Here is a 23107-nt window from a genome sequence, read left to right as displayed (position 1 = left end):
GCAGACCTGCTCTGCAACAGGTAAATCCAGGTGTTCTTTTGCCTGTCTCGGGCTCTGGATAGCACAGCAAGGCATTTTACAGACCTCAAATCAGCCCTGACACAACCATGGAGACCCTCAGCTGCTCACGAGCAAACAGCCCGGGCCAGCCTATTGAAGGTGGGCAGGAGGGGATCTGCAGCACAGCCCCGGTTCCGAGGGCAGCACAGCCCCGGTTCCGAGGGCAGCACAGCCCCGGTTCCGAGGGCAGCACAGCCCCGGTTCCGAGGGCAGCGCAGCCCCGGTTCCGAGGGCAGCACAGCCCCGGTTCCGAGGGCACACAGCCCCGGTTCCGAGGGCAGCACAGCCCCCGTTCTGAGGGCAGCACAGCCCCGGTTCCGAGGGCAGCGCAGCCCCGGTTCCGAGGGCAGCACAGCCCCCGTTCTGAGGGCAGCACAGCCCCGGTTCCGAGGGCAGCACAGCCCCGGTTCCGAGGGCAGCACAGCCCCCGTTCCGAGGGCAGCGCAGCCCCGGCTCCGAGGGCAGCACAGCCCCGGTTCCGAGGGCAGCACAGCCCCGGTTCCGAGGGCAGCGCAGCCCCGGTTCCGAGGGCAGCGCAGCCCCGGTTCCGAGGGCAGCGCAGCCCCCGTTCCGAGGGCAGCGCAGCCCCGGTTCCGAGGGCACACAGCCCCGGTTCCGAGGGCAGCACAGCCCCGGTTCTGAGGGCAGCACAGCCCCGGTTCCGAGGGCAGCACAGCCCCGGTTCTGAGGGCAGCACTCAGTCACTGACACTGGATCCTGCACTCAGTCCCAGCCAGCAGCTCCGAGCGATGAGCACCCGAGGAGGAGCTAACCTCCCAAAACGAGATCTGCTCCGACACCTCTGGATGTGGGGGACAGGAAAAGGCCCCAAAGAGCCGAGGGTCTGTCTGAGCTCTGGTTCCGTCCCAGCTGTGAGGAGTCAGGGTGACTTCAGCAAACGCTGGACCAGAAAATGAAAGCTGCCACCAGCCACTGTGAGATGGCTCCAGGCACAGTTTATTTCCCTCATCATTAACAATGCATGTTCTGATGAGACACGACCATTGCAATCTGCTCCAAAAGCCCAAAATAAGATTCCAAAAATTTTATGCATATTGGCAGCCACGTATTTTCTACAAACATGATTTTCCACTCAGGTCATAATGCCATCCTAAACTCCGAGGAAATTTTTTGCAGCTAAGTTCTAAACCCCTGAAAGCAGCATTTTGTAATGGAAATGCTGATCCAAGCTTAACCAGAGCAGCAAGAAGAGTGCCACACACCATAAAAATAAAAGTGAATCATAAAGCAGTTAAGGTTTGATTACTATAAAATACCTGGGCTTGAAATTTTGATTCAGACTTGGGGTTTTTTTTAATTACATCTCATGACCTAGAGATACTTTTTGGACAGATAATGTCTGGGGAATTAGATCAAAGATCCTTTTTGTAACTTCAGAATACAGCACTAATGTGTTCGACGGTCTCCTTGAAGCATAAAACACAAGACTTTGAAAGTTATTTGGTCTACTTGTAAATAACAGGGGGAAGTGGAACTGGCAATTAAAGAGAAACTCCTTCTCTCAACTCCAGCCAACCAAATTTGAGATTTGTAGGGGTAAATCAAAAAAAAGAAAGCAAAAAAGAAAAAAGGAAAAGCCTCCCCAGATTTCAAAGATGCCTGGTAGGAATATTTCTTAATTGCGCCATGCTTTAGAGCTGCATGGAATTGTTCTTATTAAAAATTGAATAAGAACAGAGGAGAAGAACATGGTAGCTTTTGAGAGATTAGAGCTTTTTAAGAGTTACTTAAAAGGTTTCTATTAGACTTCAGGGGTTCTCTCACGTCGAAGAACTCACCTCTACACAAAATAGTCTGAAAAATTTGGGTTCCAGCTACCAAACCCTGCAATCAGTTGGAAAACAAGAAAAAAGCCTTTCTTTCCAGGACAGTGGCAGTGCTGATGCTGGATCCATGTGTTTGCTTTGTTTGCCAAACAATCATCACACTGTTTCTCAGCTTGACAGGTTCATTTTCAACTGACATTTCTCCCTGAAATTTCTGATTTAACTCATTGAGAGCTGTCCCAGTTCCCTGTTTCCCACCCCGTTTCCAGTGGGTTGGATATTCCAGAACACACCAGAAGTTTCCTTCCACTGACAACATCCTGTGAATCTGAGGGATTCATCCAGAGGGACCAGAGGGATTTTATCTATTTAAAAAAAACATCTTCCACAGGATGAACAGGACATAAAACTTGGCTTAAAGTTGCTGCAAACCCAGGCCCCCTTCTGGAGTTTTATCACCTTTCTTCACTAAAATTGCAGGTTTGCTTTGAAATCCTTAAAAATGCCACCTGCTCTCTTCTTTTGGAACCCACCTGCAAAAGCAGAGCCTTGAGATTCATCAGATGGAGACAAAACCCCGCTCTCAGTTCCTGGGCTCCCATCTGTGCCAGCCCTGCCTTAGCAGGAGCCCCTCCTGCACCACGCCAAGCTTTCAAATATTGGCAGACTTTGGGGATTTCACAAATGAAACACTTTAGTACTTCTGGGCAACCCGAGGAGCTCTGCTGATCTTTGCTCATATTGCCTCCCCAGCTCCTTCACGTTGGCTCACACACCACTTCCCCATTAGGGTTTTTTATCCAAGTCTCCAATGACACATTCCCAACCCACTCCCCTCCTTGCAGAGCTGTTACACGTTTTGAAAGGAGCTAAACCCGACTCCCCAGGAGTACCAGTGGGCAGAAGCAGCTTCAAAAAAACGCTGCTGGGTGTGGCTTGGGCTGATATCACAGATATGTGGGAATAAAAATGCTGCTGATAGATGTGGTACGTACTAATGCAATAACAATTCAAGATTTACTGCTTTAGTTTGAAGGGGGCAGCTCTTGTGATCAATCAGAAATCTGTGGATTGCTGAGAAGAAAAAAATAACAATAGTGGAAAAGCAAAAATGATAGATTTTTATCTGAAAATTTGGAGAACCCCAGGTTTCTGTGTCTCTGAGCTGGCACAGCCACAGAGCCTGCCTGGCTCAGGAGAGCCAGAGCATCACTGCCCACCTCGTATTTTGTTATTAAAATGTATTATTAGGGCTCTGCCAGCAAAACCCATAAACTCAGCCTCTCTCACAGCTTCCTCTGAGGGAGTTTGAAGCCTCCCCTGCTCCAGAGACGGAGAGAGGGGCAGGAGGAGGTTCTGGTCACCCCAGGCTCCTCCCAGGAATGCAGCAAGTGCCTGCTCAGGACAGAGCAAGTCCTGGTATTCTCGGCTCAGCAAGGATTTACTGCTTGATCCTCATAACCCCCATCCCTAAAATTCAGAAATGATTAAAAGCAACTAAGTGGGAATAAAAGGATGTTCCTGCTGTGCCCAGTTCTTCTGGGAACTGCCTCACTCCTGCAGTCAGTCCTTCTGGGAACAGCCTCGCCGAGCTGCTGCTGTGCCTGAACTTGCTGGAGATGGAGCCAAGCAAGAAACTGGAATGAATAATTTAATCTGGAAGTTCAAGCTTTTTATTTTTGCTACATTTATCAGTAAACTATGGTTTGGTCTCATTGTCTTTTCATTCATGATAATAAATGCCCTGAATTTTAAATTGGGGAAAAAAAAGAGTGAGCTATGGAATAATTAAAAAGACAGGATATGGTTAATGATAGAAGGGAGCTAAATTTAAGCAAGTTAGACCAAACCTTATGGGATAATTCAGTAAAGAAAAGAAACCAGGATGGACTGCACAAAGAGAAATAAAAGCAGAGCCCACCAGCTGTACAAAAATCACTTTAAAGCAGTCTGAACAACCTTTCAGCAAACGGGAATGAAATCTAAATTTATGTGCCATCAGGCTGCTGTTTCCTTTTGGTTTTTTTTTTCATTTTTTAAAAAAACGAAATCATTAGCCTGCTAAAAATCTGATGGTTAATCATCTTACCAGTTCAGGTATTTCTAAAAGTCTCCCTAGGAATATTCTTCTGTCTTAGAACCTTAACATCCCTTCTAAAAAGGACACCACAAAAAGAAATTTGATTTTTGTAAAGTGCTAAACACTTCCTTGAAAGAATTGAAAGGGATGTTTAAGTTTTCAGCAGGGCAGGCTGCCTTGTGGGCACAGAATACTCAGCTGTGATTTCAACAGGAGATATCTGCTCCCCAGTGTTAACTCACACAAACCACTCCAAGGCTCTCCTATTTCCTTGTATGGAACCAGGATTACTGGAAAAACTCACATACAGCTTAGTTTTTTCTTTCTTTAACTGGAGATGACAAAATTATCAAGAATTTACCGATACTGGTCTAAGGAGTCACCTAAAAAGCCCAAATGTGGCACAAGATATTACGAGAAAAAGCATCAAAATTTGAGGAAAAATCTCTTATAACCGATATCATTATAGAAAATTTATCTTTTTTTGGTCAATTAATTAAATTTTAAGTGTTGGCTAACAAAGAAAACCAGTCATAGAAACGGAAGACAATGAAAACTGTCAAATTTTGGGCAGTTATTCACATAGCAACCCTCTGTGAGCCTAAATATGGCTTAGCACACATTTCTTGTAGGGGCTCTGCTCACATGAGCCTTCTCCCTCGAACACTGTGCTCCTATTTAGGGTCAGCAGCAGCTCAGGCAATGGTATTTAATTGTTTACTGACACTGCATTAGCCTCAAATCACTTCCACCCGAAATGCACTCCAGAAGAGCCCACACCAAGCGAATAAATCAGCACTTGGTGTGTAACAGATAAAAGTCTAATGGGCAAAGTCTCCAACTGCTGCTGCCATTCATTTTGATAAAACACTAGCCATGAATAATTAGTATTCATTTGCTCTAATTAAGGAATATAGCTAATGGAAGCTGGATTTAGAATGGGGTGGAGCAAATTCCTGGGGCCCAGCAGGCTCAGATCCCACCCGAGGTGGACATGGGGCTGCTCCCCAGGACAGGGGGAGGAATGGGAAGAGATTTCCAGCAGCACCATGGACTGCAACATTTCTCAGGTCCTTCAGATCCTGTGAATTATGCCTAGAGCAGAAATTCAGTACTGGAAGTACGAGTCAGCAGAGCAGATGCACAGATGCTTTTCTTTATATATTATTATGCAGTAAACTTGTGTAAGAGTGAACAAGCAAAGAATGGAGCAGGCAGAGAGATTTTACAGCTCTGCTGGGAGCTGAGGAGCTTTGCCCAGGGGCTGGAGCTGCCCAGAGAGGAGATGGAGGTCTCTGGCTCTCCTGTCTGTCACTGCATGGATCCTCATCATCATCATCCCCCAAATCACACCCTGTGCCTGAGAGCATCATCCAAACACTCCTGGAGCTGTCAGGCTTGGTGCTGCGACCACTTCCCACCTGCTCCATCCTGCTGGGGCTCCAGAAAAGATCCCTGATTCCCTCTAACCCCTGGCAGATCACACACAGGGACCCATCTCCAGCACGAGGTTCTGGCTCCTGTCACACCCAGCTCCAGCCCTGCCTGTGCCATTCCCTGGCTGAACCCCCTCAGGTCCAAGCTCTTCATCACAGGCCTTGCTGCAACACCCCTGATTGTTTTGGGTAGGTGGCAACGCTGCCTTGACTGCAGATACAACCTCAGACCTAGACATTTGTTCTGCTGGGTGCCTTGGCCCGCTCCTGTCTGGGCAGGGTGCTGGGAATTGGCGCTCCCAGCACCAAAGCAGGAGAAAATCCCTCGCCCTGCTGGTCTCCAGCTCAGCTGAGGGGTGATGCTGCTTGGAGCTGCTCCCAAAGCTCATCCTACGTGAGTGTCCCTGTGCTCCACTCCATGGGATGGTGGGAGCAGCCAGCCCTGCCTGGGAATCCTGGCCAGCCCTGCCTGGTAATCCTGGCCAGCCCTGCCGAGCTGCGGCCACGAGGGCTGCAAGCCCCAGGACAGGGAATGCTGCAGCCAAGGCTGGAAGGGTTCAGAGAAACCAGGAATCAAACCCCAGGTCAGAAAACAGAAATAAAACCTTGTCTTGTTCCCTCCAGAGGGGAAATAAATGTTCTAGAGGCTGTGGAGGTCTCTTACAGAGCAGGAAGAGAGGAAGAAGCAGCTGGAATTTAAGATCAGAATATGCAGGAATAGCCATTTGAACTGGGTACCTAAAGCAAGCTTCACAGTTTTAAATATCAATAGTTGTGGGCAGTATGCAGCCCACTGGTAACTGGAGTTGTGCAGGGAATAAACAAAGGATGCTTCATCTATTGCATTATCATTTGGGTTTTTGTGTCCTTTGAAAATGCAAAAATTGTTTGCACTTTAAAAAATAATTCCCACTCAGATTCCCCTTCAATGCTGCCCCTTCATTAATTGTTCCGTTTATGTTAATTAAAAGGAAACAATTACACTCGTTAAATCACTGGAATTTACAGCTCAACACCTCTGCCTTTAAAATGGTAACAGCAATTTCAATTTTTTAGAAAAAATTCTACAAAATTATTACAATCTACCCCAAATGCCACTTTTTTGTTCCCCTCTCTAAAGTGCCGTCTGGGAGGAGGCCAAATTACAGATTAAGCACTTCTAAAGGGCTTAATAACACAATCAGATTTGCTGTGGGAATGGTTATAGATTCTGCTCTACACCAGTGTTCGTTGGCTCAGCTATAAAATATCTATATCTCTGTATCAATGATAGATGACCCAGGATAATAAAAGATCTTGACTTGCGTGTATGTTAACAATTAATGGGATGTATAATGTATCACATACTGTGTGTGGAAGGTAATAAAGAGGTGTAAATGAGAATTACACTGGTTAATTGGTGTCATTAATGGTTCTTTTGTTCTGCTAGAAAGGCAGGGTCTTATTCTGAGGGTGAAACTGGAGGGCTGACTGCAGAGTCCAGAGTTGAGCTATAAATGCCAGCTGGGCTGGGAAGTGGCCTCTTTAGGGATCTGTCCTGACATGGATCCTGCTTAGAAATGCAGTTTCCATCCTATCAGCCAGGCTGGTCTCCTTCTCCTTGGGATTGCCCCCAGAGCTCAGCCCTGCCTCGCCAAGCAGAGCCACGAGGTTCCCTCTGGCACATCTCTAACAGGTCAGGAACTGCTCGCTGTGTTTTCCGGGCTTCTGATCCCTCCTGCCTATCCCGTCCTACCCCATCTCCATCCCATGCAGCACAACCAGCACATCACTGCACTGATGGTGCTGGGCCCATTTTTGGCCCCCCTCAATCAGTTTATTTTAATTCCCGCTGTTCCCTTCCCGCCTGCCCCCAGCAAACACCGCTGCCACACCCACATTTCCCTTGTGTTGTTTGGCAATCCAGCTTCACAGCGTTTGGAAAGCTCAATCCCACAGCTCTCAGCTGGCTGGAGGTAATGCTTCTTGCACAGGAGTCCTGGAGTATTCAATGACAGAGAGGTTCAATTGCAAATGTTCTGAGAGGGAAGGCGAGGAATTAGATGTTTCTCTTCGTTTGAAGAGGAAAGTGGTCCTTGGGACCTAAAGGCAGGGTTCCAAATCCTACCCCATCCAGAAGAATGTGGTGCTGCTATTCCTCTGTTTGGGGAGATGGAGCACGTGAAAATGCAGAGCACTGCAATGCCTCTGCCACCGGGGTACAAATCTCAGAGCCAAGGACTCGACAGCTCGGGAGGAGAGCCAGCTCACATCCATCACTTTAAAGGTGAATCCCACTAACCACACCAAAAAATATTTAGCAATTATAATAAAAGATACCTTTTTAACGAGTGACATTTTTAATCAGCTCTCCAGCACTGTAAATCAGCTGGTGCAGGCTGTTTTCCAAAGGCTGAGGGCTCCGGCTCTGAATTCCAATGGCCTGACAGACGATGGCTGAGCAGTGCCCACTGACACCAGCAGCAGCTCTGGGGGGATTTAGGGCCATGCAGAACTCTATAAAATCACTGTGTCATATGCAGAGTTCTGATTTTTACACCCTCCATCAGTGTTTGAGTGTTAATTTAGTGCTTGTGGAAGATGCCAGGGATGCTGAGGGACTTTCCAAGCCAGAGCGTGGGCTCAGCCCAGCCAAAGGAACACAAGCCTCCAGAAATGCTGCTAAACTCAGCTTTTAGTGCAATCACAACCAAGCAGAGGGGTCTGACAAGCTCAGACCGCTGCAGAAATCACATTCCCATGCTGCTGGTGGGCAGGGATGTGGCACAGGGATGTGGCACAGGGATTGGCACAGGGATTGGCACAGGGACGTGTCCTGCCCCACCTGCAGCAGGCACAGCAGGAGCTGCACTCCGTTTAATTCCTGTGGCTCTGCGGTGGTGACAGCTCTGAGAGACAAGTGTGGAGGTCAAACACACAGGCTCCTGACTGAAAGCTTCATGCCTGAGCTCAGAGTCTCCAAGCCTAACAAGATTTCTTCCCAGAGATGTGTCCTGGCAGTGACAGACACTCACCAGCCTCGTCTCTTCAAGCCACAGGGATGTTCTGTGGGCTGAGGCCACGTCAGGATCACCATCCCAGGGTGGGAATACCCAAACACTCAAGAACAACATTTAACCCCAGAACCAAGGCCTGGATTTTCCAAAGCTGCTCTGGCCACTGTTGCTAAACCCAGGTTCTTTAGAAGGTTAACTGGCTTTTTAAAAAGTGGCCTGTGCACTCTGGAAAGTTCATTTCAATTACCATATTTAATAAATTAATTTAATAATGGTATGGAAAAGCATCTGACTGGAGGCTGCTTTCATGTCTAGCTTTCTCCATTACTGTAGCAAGCTGCTGTTGGAATGGGATGCCTGAAGAATGCCATAAACCCACACAATAATACTCTCCCCAACCCCTGTTCCTGCCCTGTTTTACTTGGACCTAGAAGCAGCTTTAAGCCCCAAATCAGAGCATTCCCCCATCTGGATAAAGAGTATTAATTTTTTCTGAGCATTCTCTCACACTACAGACATCTGTAGGGTTTAAAAATTTTAGAGCGTTTTGAGTACATCGTTTCTCTTGAACAAATTTGCATAACTAAAAGCAAACAGGCGGTATAAAAATGCATTTGTGTGATCATCATTTTAAGGGGTTGACTAAAACCTTTTTAGGGAGACAATTAGAAATGCAGAGGGAGTGTGGCTGATTTATGTCTGTGACAGATTCACTGACTGCTCTGTCTTGGTGTATTCTGAGCTCTCCATTCACATCACCAACTGGTAAACACCCCATTAAATATTTCTCTTTTGACCTGTACACTTATATTTCACTAGAATACATTACACATGGGCCAGTACCAGAGTAATTTATCCAAACTCTTGGTGCAGTTGGTTTTGAGAGTGGAAAGTTGCAGAAGACCAGACAGAAATAAGGGCCTTAAACTGCCCCGAACACAGTCGTGGTTTCTAAAAAATTCAAAGGTGATTTAACCTTACATTATTCACCTAAAATTTTTGCACATTTTCTATTTGTATGATACAGCAAAAGGAAAGCAGAACAAAGCTCTGTTAACTGTGTAGGAGCCATCATAGCACAGGAATTTTAAGTCATGCACTTTGTCTGCCCTTCCTGGGCTGTCTCTTCAGCTCTTTCCTACTTTAAATGTCTCCAACAAGCAACTTAACTTTACACATTTACCTTCCTCTTCAGGGAAGCACAAAATGAATTGGCTGTGTGTTTATGAGTTATTTGGGTCCTTTTTCCATGTCTCAAGATGTCTCATGATGAGATTTCTCACCCATAACTAATTACTCCACTTGTACAGACCACGACATTCCTTCCCAACACTAACAGTGATGCAATTTGCTTAATTCAACACCTTTTCTTTTTGGAAAAATAAATTTAAAAGCTTTCCTGAAATGCCCTGAAAGCATCCCTCAGTTCTGAAATGTGCACTGCCTTCTTGCACAGGCATCCTGAGCGCTGAGGCTCTGTGAACTTGTCATTCTCTTTGAAGCAGTGGGGAAAACCAATAACAGGGCACTTCCTGAAGGAGTCACAGCTTTTTTCTTAGTGGTGAAGAACAGCCTTTACCATCAGAGCCTTGTGATCCAGGACTGGGGCTGCAGCTGTCCCTGCCTGGGATCAAAAGGGGGTGTCAGGAAAGAGAGCTCTGAGTGTTACATGAGACAGAGCCTGTCCTGTGCTGGCTGGCTGGGAATCACACAGAGCATCATGTGGGAAGGAAAAGCAGTTTGATTTTAGGGAACTGTCTCCTGCACATGTCCAAACCTTCCTGTTGCTGCAGGAGCAATGAGCTGGCACGCAGCAGCCTGCGCTCGCTGAAATGAGCACTGCTCCCCTGGCACCCTGCTTGGAGTCAGCAGTCCAGCTCCAGGAGATGCTTTGGATCCAGACTTGCTAATGGATCAGATCCCAGGAGACTTCATCTATACAGCTGCAAACATCATCACTGTGACAGTTGCTAATCATTTCTGAAAGATCTCAGGGAAAAACATGCCTTATGGAAAGTACGAATGAGAGAGCTGAGGAATGATTTTCATGACAGGAGGGAGAATAAGCACCAAAACTCTTCCCCCCCACAACTGCTGCACAGGGAAAAGTCCCCACGTGTTACATTTCCACACTTTTAGCAGCTTCCCTGGGAATTCACAGGGGGAGAGCAGCCCCAGGAGCACCCAGACCCCAGCAGCTCCTCTTCCCCCTTCTGGGCTCTGGGAATGGTCACCTCTGACACTGCCAAAGGTAAACCCCATCCCCAGGCTGGCAATAACAATTGCAACGTTCAGCGTGTCACCAGAGCCCTTTATCCTTCCCTCACTCCTAGTTAGCCTGTCAGGAAACATTTGCTCCATACAATAGTGAGTTAGCATGGCACCAAGTGAATCACCAGAGCCTAATCCTAACGCAGCTCCAGTCATTATTGTACCCTGGTTCTTACAGGATGAGTTTCCAACACAGGGAGCAAAAGGATATTTTTACATTCTTTCATCCTTCATTGTGGTGAGGTTCTCCCTGCTACAATCCTATTATCAACAATCCTGATGAAAGTGAATTTGCAGCCCCCCAGTTTCAGGACGTGGCCCCAGACAGCTCAGTCCAGGCTGTCACCTTGCAGGTTTATCCACGGGCTTTCAGATTCACTGCAAGGATTTTTATTTTAGTCGCTATACCCTGATCTCAATCCAGGTTAGCTTTAAAAGCTAATGATCAACAATGAATCAAGTTTACTTCAAATTAGAAATCTGCCTGTACTCAGCGTGCAGCGTTTCTTAAGGAAAAGAGGCTTTCAGAGAAAACCTGATTTTTTTTTTTCCTTTCCTAAACACATCAACTTAACACAGAGCACACAAAATTCCAGTTTCATTTGGTTGCCATTGACCCCTTCAGGGAGGTCAGAGCTGAAAAGCACCCACCACACTGCCCCAGAAATCAGGGAAACATTGAAAAGTAAAGCTAAAGAGGTGCTCAGTAGAGGCTCACAAATGATGGGTGTGTTACAAGGAGTTTTGATCTCTGTGTGAAGGAATATTCCCACTGATAAGAATTGGATGCGCACACCCAGAGGCAGAAGCACACAATTGTTTGCTGATAAATAATTTTTAAACTCAGGAAATAAATTGATCAGTATTGTTTTCCCAGACCCCAGATTCAGGAGACTTTATGAAGATGAGAGTGCTCGGACTGGGAAATAATTTCTGTTTCAGGAAGCTCATTTCTTTGAGGCAAAGAACCTGAAAGTTTATAATGCTCACCAGAAATGAGTAATAATTTATTACTTATGGATATGTCTGTGCTCTGAAGTATATGGGACATGGAATGAAATCCTGGGCCTATTCAAGTTAATAACAGAACTGCCACACTTTAAAAGGGTGTTAGCCTCTATAATTTACAGTCTAAGAGCAGATATTGGACCCTGGAAAAGTTTAATTTGAACTTCAGGGAAGAATCAGACTGTATCAGACTAGAAACCTCTCACTGATTTTAGGAACCACTCGACTGAGTTGAAGCAACTGCATTACAACTCATCTCCAGAGATGTCAGGGTATAATATTTATCTAAACAATGGGTGAAAGATAATTGAAAAAGAAAAAGCCGTGGCAAAAACAGACACTATGGACAAACAGCCCAGAAAAAAAAAAGTAAACCGATTCAAAATCGTCAGGGAAATAGAAATCAGGTCCTTACTTATAGGAGCTCATGATTAAAAAAAGAAAAAAGCCCCCTGCCAGTGCCCTTTTGAGCGTACAGGCTTGCTGCACTGAGGAATATAGTCTGCTTGAAATTAGTATAAATCTCCCAGTGTATTAAAGCAGCAGCAGCAGAGGGTAGCTATGGTAATTCTAGCACTTTATTAAACACCAGACAAATTGAAGAGTACATTTCCTGCTTTTTGAAAGAAATGAATGATATCTTCTGATTGGGGAATGCTGAGGGCAAGGGAAGCTGCCTGCAACAGCTTCACCAGCACTGCAGTACATCCATCAGGACATTTAGTGGGGCTTTCCACGGGAAAATGGTGGAAGGAGAAGGGGGGACTGATTTTTATTGCTAAAATTAATTTTATTGCGGTGCTAACTAACCCTCTTCCCCCCTGGAATCACACACAAATAAAGAAAAATGGCTGGGAGGGCTCGTCCTCTCCGTGGCTGCTCAGCACTCGTCTGTTTGCAGCAGGGCTGAGCTCTGCACCATTCCCCTGCCCAAACTCCAGCTTGGAAAACAGATCCATAAAGAACCAGGGATCTGATTAGGAAAAAAGTACATTTATATTTTGACCGTGTTTTATTTTTAACATAAACCATCTTGAAAAAAGTTTTATGATTTAGCATTTATGAATGACTAGATTTTAAGAGAATTGTAATATTTTTTTAGGGTATTTCAGCTCTATGAGTTATTTCTTGTAGATTCAGATAATGACATTATAAATCTTTCTGTGGAGGCAATTACTAAGGCAGAAATGGCCTATTCCCCATTGGCTTTTAGGCTCAGCTTACTGACATATTACAAGCAGGCTTACCATGGTCATTAAAAACTGATCTGGGATTTATTGTACCTCTTTAAACTCTCAGTACTTTGAAAAGTATTGAACAGAAAGGAATACAAGGTGAAGTTACAAAGAGATCCAACGAAGCAATCAGGGGAAAAATAGGCTTAATTTATCCCAGCAAGGCCCACCAGAAGCACCACAAAAATATTTGAAATTGAGCTTTGAGTCCTTAATAGAGATCGCTCCCACGAGCTATTAATCATATCAAATGGAAATACTTTTGAACAGAGGGTTTGGTAACAGGAGGGACAGCACCACGAGATTACAGGGCAGAAAACAAAGCCAAGGTTTAAAGTCTGCCAATAATAACAAAATAGCTGCCCAGTGCAGTAGACAAGAATGAAAAAAATTCAGCTACAGCAACTTTTCTTGCCTAGATCCCAGTCACCTGCAGTGCAAGCAGGAATTTTATCAGTGCCTGGTGTCCACCTCAGCCCTCAGCTCAGCGCACAGCAGTCGGGATCCGCTCAACCCCCGGGGAGCAGCAGCACCTGGGCAGGGGAGCCACTGCTGGGGCTCAAATGCTGCCCTGTGCCCATGGAGCCACAGCAAGGCCAGGAGGAGAGGAATCCCCATGGATCAGAGCAGGACTGGCACAGACAAAGGTCAGTGACAATGTTTCTGTTCATCACCTGCCCCCAACCCTCAGCCCCAGGCTGAGGAGCTGCACCCGACCTGCTGCATCCTCTGGGACGTGCCCTGGCTTGGGTTTGGGGGCATTTGGGACATCCCCAATGTCCCTTCCTTTCCTCTCCTCGTGGGGTCTTGTTCTTTCCATGGAATGAGTGGCTCTCAGGGAGCTGTGGTGGGTTTTGTACCTCCTAAGAATCCCCTTTGGTTTAGGCACAAAACGCCTCAAGGGTCAGTGGTGTCTCAGGGGTTACACAGCTTTACAAAAGACAACGTTCCCTGTGCATGAGGAAGGAAAGAATCAAACCTCAGGTTTATCAATAATTCTCCATCAACAGACCACAATTACCTGGAAAAGAGCACCAAATCTTTGGTTTTAATTCTCAAAGGTAAGTGGCAATTTGGTGATCTTTCGATCTGTGAATGGGCATCAGATTTGTAACGGGTTCAGAACCTTTCTGAAAACCACACTAGAGGTGATTGAGAGCTGTTGATCTAAGAACTAAATGTCATTTCTGCTTTGTAACTCATCAGAAGCTTCCTCCAGATGATTCTGACAGACACAACATATTTGGGTGTTATACAGAATGTGAGGTTGGTCAACGCTCATTTTAAAGAACATGTTTTAGCATAATATTCATTTCCAACCTGAAGCCAAATTATTGCAGGTAGTCTAAAAGCACAGCCTTTTTGTCAAGTTTGCATTTTCCAGAGAGATTTGTCACTCTAAAATTCTCTTTACTTTTCCCCAGGAATAAACTGAACTGTATTTGAAAATAATGGCTTTAATTATAATTGGCATATCTGAGCCTACAGCTAGTGCCAGTCACTTTACTAAGTGACATTACTTATGACACTGGCAAGATCAGAGTCTTTTATCACTTTTTTTTTTAAATTATTAATGGGAGACAAATTTCCAACCTTCTCTAATATCTGATTATCTCTGGATAGCTGGAGAGGAGTGAAGATAGAGGATCACATCCAGAACTGGGCCCCACCAGTAATCCCTAAAAATCCATGGTATTCAGAGTGCAGAAACTTTTCCAGATGAGCACAAATCCAAAGATTTACATCCCCTTGGACTAAAGTGGCTGTCACAAGGTTGCTGTGTATAAATCAGGGGTGAGAAATCTCTGCCCTAGAAGTAGGCACAGCCCACGACCTCAACTCGTATTTTTGGGGTCTGTTGGCATCCAGTGCACCAAAGGTGCCTGATGGGTCCGTCCGTCCGTCCATCCATCCATCCATCCATCCATCCATCCATCCATCCATCCATCCATCCATCCATCCATCCATCCATCCATCCATCCCTGCTAAAATGAGGAGGAGATTGTTGGGGGTGATGGGCTGAGGGGAAGGGGTGGAAGGGGGAGCTGGTGCAGCACCACAGAGGGGTGAAATGAGGGGTGCAGCATCACCCTCCCATCCCTCCTCTTGCCTTGTGCACACAGCCCAGCTCAGGCTCAGCTCAAACCTAACCAGGGTGAAGTAAATTCACCTTTCCCTCCAGTAAAAGGAAGGGCAGCAGACCCCACTGTAGAATGGCACCACACTCGTAGGATGTGCCTCACGCACACAGAATTTGTCTAAAATCCTTTTCCCATGAGACCCAGCCCATTCAGACCCACTCCTCCTCCTTGGAATGGGCACATTGATTTCCACTTCCCCAGTAATGACTTGGGCTATTAAAGTGCTCTTAGGATCCTCTCTAAACCGGCTGCAGGCATTTGGGGAGTCGTTGCCAGCCCATCCAGAACACAGATGAGGGAATCCCACGGCACAGCAATATTCTGTATGAACTCCAGCCTGGGGCTGATGCATCTCCCATAACTCTGACATCGTGGGCATTCCCATAACAGGTGCAAAAACTCTTCCAGGGTTTATATTACAACACCAACCCCTTTATTATTAAAACACCAGCAGAACGAACCCCCTCAGAGTCCAGGAGATCCACAATGGAATTTTGCTCTTAGAGAAGTTCATCCCCTGCTGATTATTTTGAGTGCTCACACAAACGTTATCCCAGACTTCACCTCATGTTTGAGTGCTCCTATCTGAATCTGAGCTCCTCCAGCATCCTCAGCTGGGTAATACAATGTGCAGAATATTGTCATAACTATTGTTTTTTAAAATGCATTTTCCATAAAATCCAGAAGCACCAATTTCACTGCACCAGATGAGTCATTCTGGTTTAAGACCACACCCTTTACTGACATATCCTGATATTCCAGAAGTGAGTGAGTAGCCCTCTACCATGCTTAATTCTGTGACCAAGCCATGTGAGAATTGTCCTTCTGGTAGCTGCTGAAACACTCTGGCTGATTGGCAAAGTCAAAATGGCAGGGACTATATCAATATTAAAATACAGATTACAGCTTCGATTTTTACATTGGCTTAAACTTAATGGGACAGAAGCAGCTGCGAAACAGGACAATGAGACCCAACTCCATTCTCCACCTTGCAAACTCGAGAGTGGTTAAAATTCTGGATGGTCTGTCTCCTTCAGCTCCTTTCCAATGAAGCATCATAAGGATTTCTCCTTCAGGGAATCATTTTGCCCTTTTCCAGATGGAAACAGCAGATTAACACACGGGATTATTTCAGGCCAACTGCTGGAGCTTTTCTCAGCCTAGCAGAAAAAAGACAGACAGGTCCTCAAAGATGGGACGTGAGAACATCAGCTTGTATTTTGTATTATAAACATAAGGGTAATGATAAGGGATAACCAAGATCTGCCAGTGTGATTGTTTAATATAAGGTAATGTGTTATTTTTTTCTCCTGGGCTGACCACTACATAGAGACACACAATTTAGAACAATAATAACTAGAGCTGTGGTGCAGCTGGAAGTCAAGGGTGACAAACACTATTCCTTCTGTGTAACTCCATTTTCCTGGATGCTTTTTATTTATTTCCCAAATATTCCATCACAAGGGGTCCTACCTGAGAGCTGGCTTGGAAATCAGCTGCACACGCAGATGGGCAGTGTCTGTGGCACCCACAGACCCATAGAGGTGCAGCTCCCTTTTCCAGGCTCCCCAGAGTGTTGGCTCTTTGCTTGGTTTGCAGGAGAACCTGTGGGAAGAAGGGATTTTGTTGCTCAGAACTCACAAGAAGTTAATTCCTCTGCCAGTCCTGCTCTCACAGAACAGCCTTGGAAAAGTTGGAAAAAGGTCCCTCCAACACTGATCCCACCTTTCCATGGTCAGGTGGACTGCAATGCACAGAAGTCAAAGCTCAAAAGTAAAGCTCCACACCCACAGGATAAGTCAGAGAAAGAAAACACATTTAATTCATCTTTTCCTGTGTTTTGTCCACACAAATTGGAGCCAGCAGCATCTTCCCTCACAGACAGCTGACATCAAGACTCAACTGAAACACTTCCAGGATCATTTCTTAGAGCATGCAAGAGATTTCCAAAATTGTGAAAAATAATGATTAATTGGGTATTTGGGAATTTCAGTGTGAAAAGTCTCTAAATAGAGGGTTTTTTTCCCCCCACACAGTAAGCACCCATAAGTTTTTACTGGAAACTCCCACTGATTTCCATGCCATGCCCAAAGAGTTCTGGCACTTAAGCAGATTCCCATTTTAATGGAAATTAAATTAAATCCCCAATTTAATCTCTGGGGCACGTTACAGTTCTGAGGTGTCAACTGATACCTCCTTCAGGTGAACCAGGCGACCTCCAGGAGTCCCTTCCAACCTGAATTATTCCACGAGCTCCTGCAAACACGCTTTCTGTGTGGAACACGGGTGTTAAGGATGCCATTTAGCACGCTCAGAGATGAACTCTGCAGCAGGCAGGATGGAGCTGGAAGAATGCAATCTAAAACACATTTTCCTCGCAGATAACGCAATGTGTGGTTTTCCCAGGAGGAACACTCATGACCTATTCCAGTCACAGCCCTTATTTATAGGTGGTGATGGAATGAATGAAACCTGCTGCTCCGTAGTGAGGAATTTTTGTGATGCAATAACTGAAGCAGCCATCACAGAAAATTAGGTCCCTGTATGATTCTGCATGAAAACAACTTGAGGATTCTGTCTGAACTAAGTGATTTACAGCAGAGAAATAGTTCTCCCTGCTACCCAGAGGGCCCAAATTGAATCTTGGATGGAACAGCTGCAGTTCTGAAGGACTGCACTGTGTCAATCCACCACCTGACAGCAGCTGAGGGGGGAGAAGGAACAATTCTGATTTTGCCCTTTTCCTGGAGATTGGCACAAGCACTTCTGAATCCAATTCCAAGTCTAGTACTAGTCTTCAACATTTATGCCAGAAACTCAGGGGAAACGTTGAGGGAATGACAGATTGTGAATAAAGATACTGAACCCACAGGAGAGTGTCCTGGGCTATTCCAAAGGGAGCAGTTATGGGTGGGCCAGTGTTTACCTGGCCCTGGTGGAATGAACCTCCCTGAGTTACTGAAACAAAAAGATCAGGTGCACAAAACGTTGTGAGGAAATGGGAGACTTGAATTGCAAAGCTTGTGAGAGATTCTGACTCTGCAGGCAAGGTCCAAAGTACAGAGTAAGAAAATTCAAGGTCCAAGCTGGGGTATGAATGGCAAAAGCCAAAAAAGCTGCTTCTGTAACTAATTCATTGGGAAGCCCACGTGAAACTGGTTTGGACAAGCTTTTCAATTTGCTTCAACACAAAAAGGTGGAGAGAGCCTCGGCAGAGGGCCTCAGGATGGCCTGTGTGTCTACTTCTTTTTGGGAGTGAGTTGAGTGTCATCACCATGCTCCAGTCTTTGATAAGAAAGCTTAGAAAATATTTGGGCAATTTAGCTATTTTAAAATAGTTTGCCTGCTTTGTAGTTCTTTCTCCCTCACCCTCCACTATTTAAACAATGAAAGCTCAGAGGTACTGATAGCTGTTCCTGAGAAATGCTGAAGAATGGGTAAAGTGACAAAACACAGAAGTCAGGGGAATAAGGAGAAGAACTAAGTGGGAGATTATAAAGGAGATTCTTTCTTTTAAATTTATGGGAAAAGTGGAACAAATTCTCTGTATTCTGTAAAGACATAAAGCAGAAGACTTTTACATTTTGCTCATGAAGACTGAATTTACTTCTACAAAGAAGGAGAGGTTGTGTGGACCAAAAGCAGTAGACACCAGGAACTTTTAGAGAAATTCCTGATGGCTGGAGGATATCTTGTACTTAAGGAAATGTGGTTCAGCTAAACCTGTGCTGGTGTGGATACAAAATCAGTTCCCAAACTGTACTCAGAGTGCTTTTCAAAGCTTGATGGGGCTGTATAAAGTGAGGCTCCACAGGGGCTGGGGTTGGAGCTATTCAATATTTTCATTAGTGACCTCATTGATGGCATAGATTATGCTTATTACACCTGCAGACAGCATCAGCTTGGGAGTGAGCTGAGGGACAAGATTGGAATCCAAAATGATCATGACAAGGCACAGAAGTGGCATGAAAGATAGGAAGCTGCTCAAAAGGGGCATCAAATTTCATGGAGGCAGCAGCATCCAACAGGGAATAACCAGGGAAATAACAATTCTGTATAAAAGAACTTGGGGGCTATTTAGTCCTGCATAGCTTCCATCAAAGCTGGCCCTCAGACGTGGAAGAACAGCCAAGAACGAGCCCCAGGTCCTGATGTCACCTGAAGCTTTGGCTGACAGAAGAAGGCCACATGCTGATCCTACTAAATTACTGAAATAATCCTTCATTTCTGCTTAAAACTCTTCCTAAATACAGACATTCAAACGTAAATGCCACTGGAGAGCCACCTCTACCCCCCAGGCCTTGGTTTTCGTTGCTGACAGGGAGGATTTTACCTCCCTAATTCCCAAATGTGGGTTGCTTTAGGAAGAGGGTGACAGGATCGGTTGCTTTGATGCACTTGAATGACAAGAGCTGTGTGAATGTGCATGAAGTATCTGAATCCACTAAGCCAGTGAGGGGCACAAGAAAGAGAAAGTTGAGTTGTGGTGTCTGTGAGAGGGTTACAAATAATGGACTTTAGTCAGAGTAACAACTGGCTAACAGGCCATGTGCCAGGAAAAGTCCATCCCTACTGAACCCACTGGGGACAATTCCCTGAAAAGAGTTTATTTATGTGAAAATATGGCCATAGAACTGTTATCAAGGTCAGTAAGGCTTTCAGGGATCTGCTTTGCTCAAGGCTGATCTGCACGAGGGGTACCTGGAGCTCACACATCAATCCCAACCTCCCCCGAATTCCAAGACCAGTGATGTCAGTCTGGGATCAGTTTCTATCTGCAGCAATATCTTGACTATTCCTGTATTTGCATCTCTCAGGCATCTTTAACAGTTGTAATTCTATTTAGATACCAGTACAATGATCTGACAGAGGTTTCAGACAAGAAGAGTTCATCACCACAGCTCATGGTTACTGGGCAAGGAAACTCCTTGTACTCTCTGGGGGTGGTGTCTGCCTTGACCTTCTCTTTTTTATCCATTTTGCTGCTGTCCACACCACATTTGGAACAGGCACCTGCCTCCAATTTGCACTGAGACAAAGAACGAACAACAGCAGGAAAGCTCATCTCACTTAATGTTCAGGAACACCATTTCCTAAACTGGCATTCACAATTAAAATCCTGTGAAAACACGATCCCAGCTGAAAACATGGAGGAAGAGGAGGATGTAGGGCAAAAGTAACACCCAGCTGAGGCTGTTGCATGGAGTATTTTCTCTGTGACCCCAGTTCATTAGAGAGAAAGCAGTGATTTAAACTACCTAGCTAACCTCTTCCAGAGCTATAGTTTATAATCATAAATCAGGCATGTGACTACCTGGAGGCGCTGGGAGTTTGCTGTTACATGGCATTACAGAGCTGGGAGGAAAGGAAAGTTCCTATTATTGGATCGTGCACTAGACATTGGTGCTTGAAATTTCCACTTACACTACATTAGCTCGAGGCAGTTCATTTGCTAAAATAAAAGAAACAAAGTGTAAAATATTCACTGACTTGCTCAACAAAGCAATCAACGAAAGGGAGAAAGAGGGAGAGAGAGGCGGGAGTGTGATTCCCCCTCCCTGCTATTACACTGTTGATAAATACCATTAATGTTTAAAATTATCTCACCCATTCGGTTTAAATTTAAAAGTATTAGTGGCATTATCAGTCTGTCTATCTATCTCCCTTTATTTTGTCTGTCTCCCACTTCTATTTTGTGTGAAATTTCAAGAGATGAATCCCATTTTCTATTAATTCAATGGCTGTCATCTTGCATTGCATCATGTAACCCAGATCACAACAATGAAATCTAAGGGCTTAAATTAATAATATTGCAACACGTCACTTTGTAAAGCGTCCTGCTTGTCCCTCTCCAGCCAGCTCAGGCGCTTTGCCCTCCAGTCTCTGCTTTCCCTGGCAGCTCTGGATGGGATTGCACCTGTACAGATGCAAACAATCCATAATTGGTGACTGAATCCTCTGACTTGGTGCTGGATGGCGTTGCTTTAATAGGGTGTTGAGGTTTAACAAGATGTTTTTGCTTAAAAAATAAAATAGTTGGGAAAAAGCTTCAGGGAATATGAGATCTGTGTTCTCTGAGTGGCATTTTCCACACCTACAAATATATGCTGACAGGTAACTCTATTGCATTACAATCACCTTACATACAATGTCAGCTAAAGCTACATGGAAAGTCAGCATCTCGGAGCACCTCTGCATCATGAAACAGCTGAGAGATCTGGTTAACTATTGCAAGTTCAGCTGTAATTTCATTAGAGCCACTAATTCTCAAATAGGAAAGGCAAAAAAAAAAAAAAAAACCAAGCCAAGATTATGTGCAAGTAAATCATCAGAACCACTACAAATTCAGGAAGGAGTAAAACATTCTGCCTAAAGGAAAATGCACGAGATCAAAAATACATCCTCTCCAACATTTACTGTTGTTATTCAGACATGTCTCCTATTACGTTTTGTCATGTAGAAACAAACCCACCAGTCAGGATCTACATCTTTAGTTCGGGAGTATTTCCTAAAAGAAAGGATGAGAAAAGAAATACGACCAGGAGTTCTTCAGTGGCCAGGCTGAACTGTCAGAAACAGATGTTCAGCTGGGAGTGCCCACCTTGTTCTCCCCTTCCCTCTGAGCTTAGAGGAGCTGTAGGAATATTCATCAGACTTTGTGCACTGACAAGCAGATGAAGGCCTTGGTAAGCAGATAGGCACAGGATGATAGGGGATTCATTAGGTAGCTGCTAATCGGCAAATAAGTTCCAGCCCAACCTGCTGAGTGTAAATGCAAATTTACCACCTTTGGAGCTGCCTCATTGTACAGCTATTGATTTATGTTTGAATGGGAGTTCAAAAAAAAAGTTGTCTTTTGAAGCCTTGCTATCTGAGCACGGCTCCTTTGTCCAGGTGTCTTGGGGATCTCTCGCTGCAATTTTGATCTTTGTATTCCAAAAGCCTTAGAGAGTCAATTCAGGTAACTTAAAAGTGAGATATAATCAGAAAGGATTTGGAAATGAAGTCTTTGCCTTGTCACATTAATGCGGCCCTATCAAGTGGCAGTTTATCAAGAGGCAGCTCACAAGGTTTTAATGAGCATGCTGCCTGTTCTTGTACAATACTAATTAATCCCATTTTTTCACACTGGTGTGATTGCTTCATGAAACCCGCATTGTTTTATGCTCAGCAGCAAAGCGGGCTCTCACTGATTAAATCTCCTTCCCAGAGCTGGAGCCTGACAACTGAATTATACCTTGCTCAAAATAATAATGGGTATCAGCTAATAAATACGGTTTAACACACACAAAACTATGCAGCCAAAATCACACCACAAAATAGGAGTTTGACTTATAGGCACAGCAGTGTTTCATTAAACATCTGTATTATAATTCACTGGTTTTCCAACTGATGTAATAACTTAATTGATGAGAACAAAGACAAGCTTATTTATTCACCCAATTGCTTGCTTCTTGACTAACGTTTTTCCTTGGTGTTATTGTGGAAATAAATATGCAATATTCTTTTTATAGAAGTCTAATTTAGGCCCTTTTTTTCCCCTATTGAGAAGTCAACATCACAATCTGTTTCTGACAAGTTCTTGCTGCAGTGAAGCAAACCGCATTATGATAAGACAGCGGCGTGTTGTTTACCCTAATGTTCAGACATTCCAGCAAAGGTGAGAGAGGTGTGATGCTTCAGGCAGTTAATAATGAATAATTGTCTGCAAATTTACATTACAGGGTTCAAAAAGCTTGTTTTCTCTCTTTTCCCTTCCCCGCTCTCCCACATGATTTAAAGCTGCTTCCACCTCAGCCAGGGAAGGGAGAGCTGCAAAGTACTAATGAGAACAGCAGCACTTCTCTCTGCAAGACCAAATCAAATTAAGGATGTCACCAATATGAAATAATTTGGGGGAAATAAAAAATATTTCTTTCCCCAGCTGAAAAATAGAACAAATTATGTTTTTTGGTTTTTTTTTTTAACTCTTGTACATGTGGCAGAATAAGATGGTCAAAACTTAAAGTCTCATTTTGCTTAAGAACCTCTGAAAAGAGACTTTGCCACTTAGGATCTCCTTCAAGAAGTTCTCCCCACCACCAATAAAGCAG

The 23107-nt window shown here is 44.8% G+C and overlaps 1 long non-coding RNA gene across 1 annotated transcript in view; it reads right to left on the bottom strand.

Moving 5' to 3' along the window:
- Positions 1-15424: 15424 nt before the first annotated feature.
- Positions 15425-23107, bottom strand: part of LOC138121133 (uncharacterized) — a 74487-nt gene continuing 66804 nt past the window's right edge. Inside the window, exons 2-3 of the long non-coding RNA XR_011156094.1 lie at positions 16488-16619; positions 15425-16174 (exon numbers count right to left, since the gene is read on the bottom strand). This is a non-coding gene — a long non-coding RNA (uncharacterized lncRNA). The remainder of the gene's footprint in view (positions 16175-16487; positions 16620-23107) is intronic.

The sequence above is a fragment of the Aphelocoma coerulescens genome, chromosome 20, assembly GCF_041296385.1.
Source record: "Aphelocoma coerulescens isolate FSJ_1873_10779 chromosome 20, UR_Acoe_1.0, whole genome shotgun sequence".
NCBI classification, from domain to species: domain Eukaryota; kingdom Metazoa; phylum Chordata; class Aves; order Passeriformes; family Corvidae; genus Aphelocoma; species Aphelocoma coerulescens.
The sequence above is the reverse complement of the archived record's forward strand: the minus strand, read 5'-3'. Positions and strand labels throughout refer to the sequence as shown.